This window comes from Corvus cornix, chromosome 4 (assembly GCF_000738735.6).
Source record: "Corvus cornix cornix isolate S_Up_H32 chromosome 4, ASM73873v5, whole genome shotgun sequence".
NCBI classification, from domain to species: domain Eukaryota; kingdom Metazoa; phylum Chordata; class Aves; order Passeriformes; family Corvidae; genus Corvus; species Corvus cornix.
In genome coordinates this window covers 4197625-4203624 of record NC_046334.1, presented here as the reverse complement: position 1 = coordinate 4203624, position 6000 = coordinate 4197625, and the positions used below count along the sequence as shown (strand labels likewise).

Here is a 6000-nt window from a genome sequence, read left to right as displayed (position 1 = left end):
AAGCTGTATCAGCTGCCAATCACATGCTAGTAAAAGACTAAAATAATTGTTCTGACAACAATATTCAGAAATAAGGCATACATTTTGTGGTGGATTATGTTAGGGGGTTTGGGGTTGGTTTTTCTTGGTTTATTAAATTTTTTTTAAAAAACTTAAACTCGAGGACTGAATTCTCAAAATCCTCACGTAGTTCTTTGCTTCCATAGTGGTTATGGGCCGATTTTCCATTACTGTAATGAGGGCTGAAACAACCTGGAATAATAGAATGGAGTGTGCCATTTACTCCTTGAAAACTGCTTTTGGTGGCTGCATTTCTGTGAGCAGCCAGTCATTCTGTTTGTAGGGTTCATTTTGATGTTGCCCCACACAGTTACATACAGCATCAGTAGTTGTACTTTTTCTTACAAACTTACAGAATCTGATCATCCTTATGCCAATTTTGGATAAATTTCAGTGAAATTAATTCTAGTTTATACATTGCTCTGTAATCTATTTGATGCTATTCTCAAATGGCATTGAAGAATTTAAAGCACTTTAAACCTGAGCTGGGTAATCTCTGCGTCGTGACTGATTTATTTTTCATTATTTTTATCACATCAGGTCAGCTACAGAACATACATTAATGTCATAAACTTTTAAAAAATGGTGTTCTGGCTTATTCATGAAAGTTTGTTATGAATAATTGATGCATTTTCCGATGCTCTTAGAATGATTTCTACAAGCAGTAATATAGATTGTATGTCCCTGAGAACAGAGGAGTCTAGAAGCAGTCAGCAGTAGGATTGTCTGCTGCGTAAAGCTCTATTCTGGGTCAGATTTTGAAATATAGATAAGGAACCATCTTTCAGAAGTTACTTTTAATTTGTAGTTTGTTTGGACTTCAGACTCTCAAGAGCCCGGCTTCTGGCAACTTGTAAGTTTTCACAAAGATTGTTTTCAGAATATTTCTCAACAGAATAAATTTCATTAAATTTTTTAAATAAAGCTGCTTGATTCAGTGTTAGCTTTTACACATAGGGGCCCCAGCTCTACCAGCAGACTGCATTTGACAGTGGGGGCTGTGGAACAGCAGCTGTAGATTGTTCCCATTGACAAAACCCAAGCACCAAGGGAACACTTAGTCGCTCTTAGTTACTCTTTAAAACCTTTCTTGCTTTCCTTTTTGCTAGAAAATGTAATAAGAATTGCTGTCGTTGAAAGGCTTCTACATGTCTTGCACAAAGATCAAGGCCAGTTTATCTGCTTCATTCTTACTCTATAATGAATTTTAATTAACTTGAGTTGCAGTATGTAAAATACAGGTAAGATGAAAAATGTTTTCTAATTCACTTTCTATGCTTTACATTGGATTAGTTTTCTTCAGTTATTGGATGGATGGAAAATGACTTATATCTGTAAAATTTAATCACATGTTGCATATTAAAGTAGGAAAAAAACCTGCTCAGAGAAACACAAAAATTGAGTGGATAAATATTGATAAATCACTGAAAAACAATTTTTCATTTAATTGCATGCAAAAATTCACTTTAAATTTAGTAGATAGCCAGTCTACCACTGTTCTGCTATAGTGTTTTCAATTACAAGAACTTGTCATTCACAACATTTTACAATTAAAACTTGCATAACATCCCAAAATCACAGAATTTGCTTCCTTTACTGAGAAATATAATACAAAGCTGCATGGCCATTACCCTTAACCTGTGAGGTTCTGCGCGTGCTACCCCTTATGACATGGAATTTGGGAGACTAATGTGCTTTTAAGCAGAGACACCATTTTGGGAGCCTATTTTTATTAATACAGTGAAATGCTATTGTGAGCACATGAAGGGAAAAGTCTACTAAGTCCGTGGAGAATTTTGTTCCTGGAATTTCAGAGAGTGTGCAATAAAATATGCATCTCTAACAAGAAAAATATCTGGGGAAATAAAATCAATGATGAAAAGAGTGCTGAGGCTTTCAAGTACAGGAAAGTACTACATGCTACAAGGCTGTAAAGTTTTCTTTCAGATTAATTTGATAATAAATTAGGTCTTGGTTTGCTATGGTCAGAACAAGATAAATCAATGATGGCTGAATCAAGTTACAGGGTAAGATTTGTCATGATACAAATACGTGTATCTCCCTTTCCTGGGGTTAGTTTAGTTGGTACAGTCTTAATGTTTCCTGTTGTGCCATGTGGGCCGGCCCATAAAATGCAGCTATTTCCCACTGATTCCTTTATTTCTACCCTGGAGATTGTACCCGCCCCGCCCAGCACCGACAGCAGGCATAGACTGTTTCCTGTACGTCCCATTTTCACGTGCAGCATCTCAGTGCTGGTGTGAAACAGCTTTACTTACCCTGACAACTGAGCATGCTGAAACTCAGGGCACTGCCGGATATCACACTTTGCCTGCCCTGCACATCTCTTGCTGGAGCTGATATGGCTCAGGGCAACAGCAGAACTAAAGCTGATAAGCTTTGCATCTGTCCTGAAGGGATGTGCAGTCAAGGCAACAATTTTGTAGAGGATGCTGAGGTAGTAAATACCTGGTGCAGTTCAGATTCCTCCAGAGGTCCACAGTCTGCACCAGCAAGAGACAAATTGGATCCCAAGAGCTTTCTTCCTTTTATACTTTAGCTAAAGAAAAATGGTTTTTTATATGGCTACTGACAGTGTTAGCAGCTTTGGTGAATGGGGTGGAGAAGGGTAGGAGCAGCAAGTAAAGCCCCAGGGTAAATGTGGGCTCCTGGCTTAGTTTGACACGAAAATTGGCATTTGTCTTTATAGATAACATGTCAGATAACCGGAAGGACTGTGGGCAGGTAGCATAACTAGGAGAAGCAGGATTATGGAGGAAGTGACTATAGGAATGACAGAAGGTATGCCAAGTGGAGACAGGTAAGACTTTTATGGCTTGGAGTTATCACCCAATATGGAATCTAGGTTGGCAGAATAAATGGCTGAAAAAAACAGTGCACATTAGAAATCGTGAAATTCAATTAGCAATGAGCAATGTCAGTGGGGTTTGTGAAGGTTTCAAACATCTGTGGTCTGAAAAGTCAGACTGGAATATTGAGGGAAACAGATCTTCAGACAAACGTAATAACCAGGTTTTTTTTCCTTCAGAAATACTGTAATCAGCCTTTCTCATTCCAAACAGTTTTCTGGTTGTGGGAGAAAGAAGTAACTCCAGAAAAACAGTGTGCTGAGTGTGAAAGGAGTGAAGCTCCATTTTACCACTTAAAAGGTAAAGCATCGTGAGCTGATAACACTGTTGAGTGATTACACTGAGGACTGTCATTACATGGAGGGAGAAGAAGGGAAAGGAGGAAGAATAATGCAAAATAAGATGCTTCAGAGGAAACATTTCAGATGATGGATACCTAGGTTATTCTTCTTCAAGCATCAACTGTCTTCTGTTATGATCAGTGTTAGATGAATCAACCCTGAAACAAATTAAAACTGCCCCTATCCCAAGTTCAAGTGTGTGCATAAGAATTTTGAAATTATAATTAAAATAGATGGTCTTCCTTTCATAATGAGCCAGAAAACCAGACAAAAACTTGGGTAGCTACTGTAGCAGCTTTCTGGCACCTCAGCAGGTGCTGGAGCCCCTTCACATGAGCAGGCAGTGTGGTTCTGCCAGCACAGAGCTCAATGCAGGTTAATCTGTTTGGCTGTATTATTGCTGCAGTGAATCTGCTTCTGGTTACCAGGCTGAAGCCAGCTCAGAGACCTTTCTACCCTAAGACAGACTGCAATATTGCTGTTGCTTTCCAAGAACTCTTTATGAACCTGTTATAGTTAGTAGAACTGTGACGTTGGCCTGGGATCTGTTTCCTAAGATACAGCATCAGCCAAATTCTGCACTTTGTTTTTTTGTAAGTATGTGTGAAAGTTCATAAGGAAGGAAAAAAATCAAGTATTTTCATTCTTTAGCTTCACTTTTACTGTCTCTTGGAAAAGTGTCTCTTGTAATTAAACCAGAGCATCTAAAGTGAAGGTGGTTGGATCAAGTTGTTTGGGAATCAAACTGCATTTTTGGTGTGAGATGTGGCATGTCACTTCAAAACTTCATTCTAATGATAAGTGGGTCAACTGGTCCAAAAAAGAGTAGGGTGTTTGACTGTGAGGAGCAAAGATTTGCACTGAGCTTTGCTAAAGAATTGTCCATATTCAAACTGGTTAGCTGATGGGTTCTGTCAGGTCACAGAGGAAGCTGTAAGCACCCCTTTGCAAAGAACATCGTTTCCGGGACTATGCTTGCTAACCCATGACAGTTTCTTTCAAAGTGTCAGGGACTCAGAACAGTACAAAGGAACCTTGGGTATGGGGAAGGTGTTTAATGGTGGCACATGGCTGAGAACAGGGTCAGTCTGGCTACTGCTTCCAGCTGACCAGCACGTGCTTGGGTTTTGTCACTGTTTCCTTCATTAAGGGGGCCTCTACAGCTCTGGTCACAGCCCCAGGAAAGCCACTGCCAGTTTGCTGGTGACTTGCCAAATCTGCTGTCCCTCCAGATGGAGAAAAACCAAAATCTGTATGATTAATAAATGCAAGTTATGCAAATGAGAGATGGTTGAATGAAACTGTAAGTGATCAGTGTTCTGTGCTCAGTGTGCCCAAAGGAGCAAGAGAAATCCACTTAGATGTAGTACAGCCTGGAAAATATAAAAAGCAGTTGTAAAGCTGAGCTTGGACTTCTGGGGGTTCCTGACTTGTCAGCCATCAAAAACTTTGGCTTCTGTATTGACTCAAAGTCTTTTACATTTGCTTACCCTGGAGTTGTACAGTCTTGTTTCTGATCATGACATATGGTTTAGGGGCATAAACATGGGGCAGAAAAAGTTATTAGGAGAGAAGTAACAGCAGGCAAATGTGCTGACAGTTATGAAAAAATGGGCCCTGATTTAGACCTTTTAGTTGTTATTAGCAGTCTGTCAGTGACTGCACAGCTCAAATGAAAGTAAGCCAGGATTACAGAACTGGTTTTACAAACAATTTGCTTTTTTTTTGCTTGTTTTGACCACATCCCAAGGAAGTTTTCCTGTTGCAGTGGCTGTGAAAGTTGATTTTGGAGGGCAGAGAAACAAATATACTTTGTTGTGTAGCCTTGTTAAATGAAGGACAGGTGTTCAGTAGCCAAAACAACAGATCAGAGGCAACCTATTTGTGTATTTTAATGGTTTGAAAATGTCTATTTGAAACAGCTTCTAAATAGTTGGAGATTCTTATCTTGATATAAAGGAAAGGCATTTGAATAACAGCATTATTTGTAAGATTATATTTCGTTTGGGAAAAGGTCACAAATAAAAGGTGAGATTTTACCAAATGTTCTCTTCAAACAGAAACTGCTTGGGACTGACTGATCCCTGTGAGTCAGCCTCTATAACATTTACTGACACTGACTCAATTGTACAGACCAGCAGCCAAATCATATTTAGAGGAAAAAAATATCCAGGGTATGATGGTTGAATTTAGTTGCTTTTCTTAATCTGTGTGCACTTCAAATCTAGGGACAAAAAGTCTTTTGAACTGAAGAAGTTGTTAGTCTGCAGTCTATGAGAAGAAAGGAAGGAAACCCAGCAGTACATAGTGAGCTGGAGGTTATAATTTCCTTCCCTTCATCATTACTGGGTTTTTCTGGGTATACAGGTAATACATAAATTTTTAGTCAGGTAGTCTCCTTCCTGATTACACCATACTCTGGTCAGCACAACTTTGTGCTTCACAGTCCCTCCAGCTGTTTTGGGCACTTTCAGAGACCTTTCTCCTTGTCCTTGTGTCTCACATGTCTGGCACTACACTACCTTGCAAGTTCGAGTGGGATCTAGGCAAATAAGTCTCTGACCTCCAATTATTTTTCTGTCTGCATACATTTGCATACATCTGTGTCTGTCTCTCTCTCTTACTTTAAATGACCATATCTCTTCATTTTGAGAAAAAAGAAATTGGTGCTATGTTTAATGTTAGCTCCCTTATTGTGTTTTAAGCTGTTACAAACCTCATCATGGGCT

At 39.2% G+C, this 6000-nt stretch overlaps 1 long non-coding RNA gene across 1 annotated transcript in view; it reads left to right on the top strand.

The window, feature by feature from the left end:
• The first annotated feature begins 3099 nt into the window (after positions 1–3099).
• LOC109145599 overlaps positions 3100–6000 on the top strand; it is a 31636-nt gene continuing 28735 nt past the window's right edge. Inside the window, exon 1 of the long non-coding RNA XR_005601868.1 lies at positions 3100–3230. This is a non-coding gene — a long non-coding RNA (uncharacterized LOC109145599). The remainder of the gene's footprint in view (positions 3231–6000) is intronic.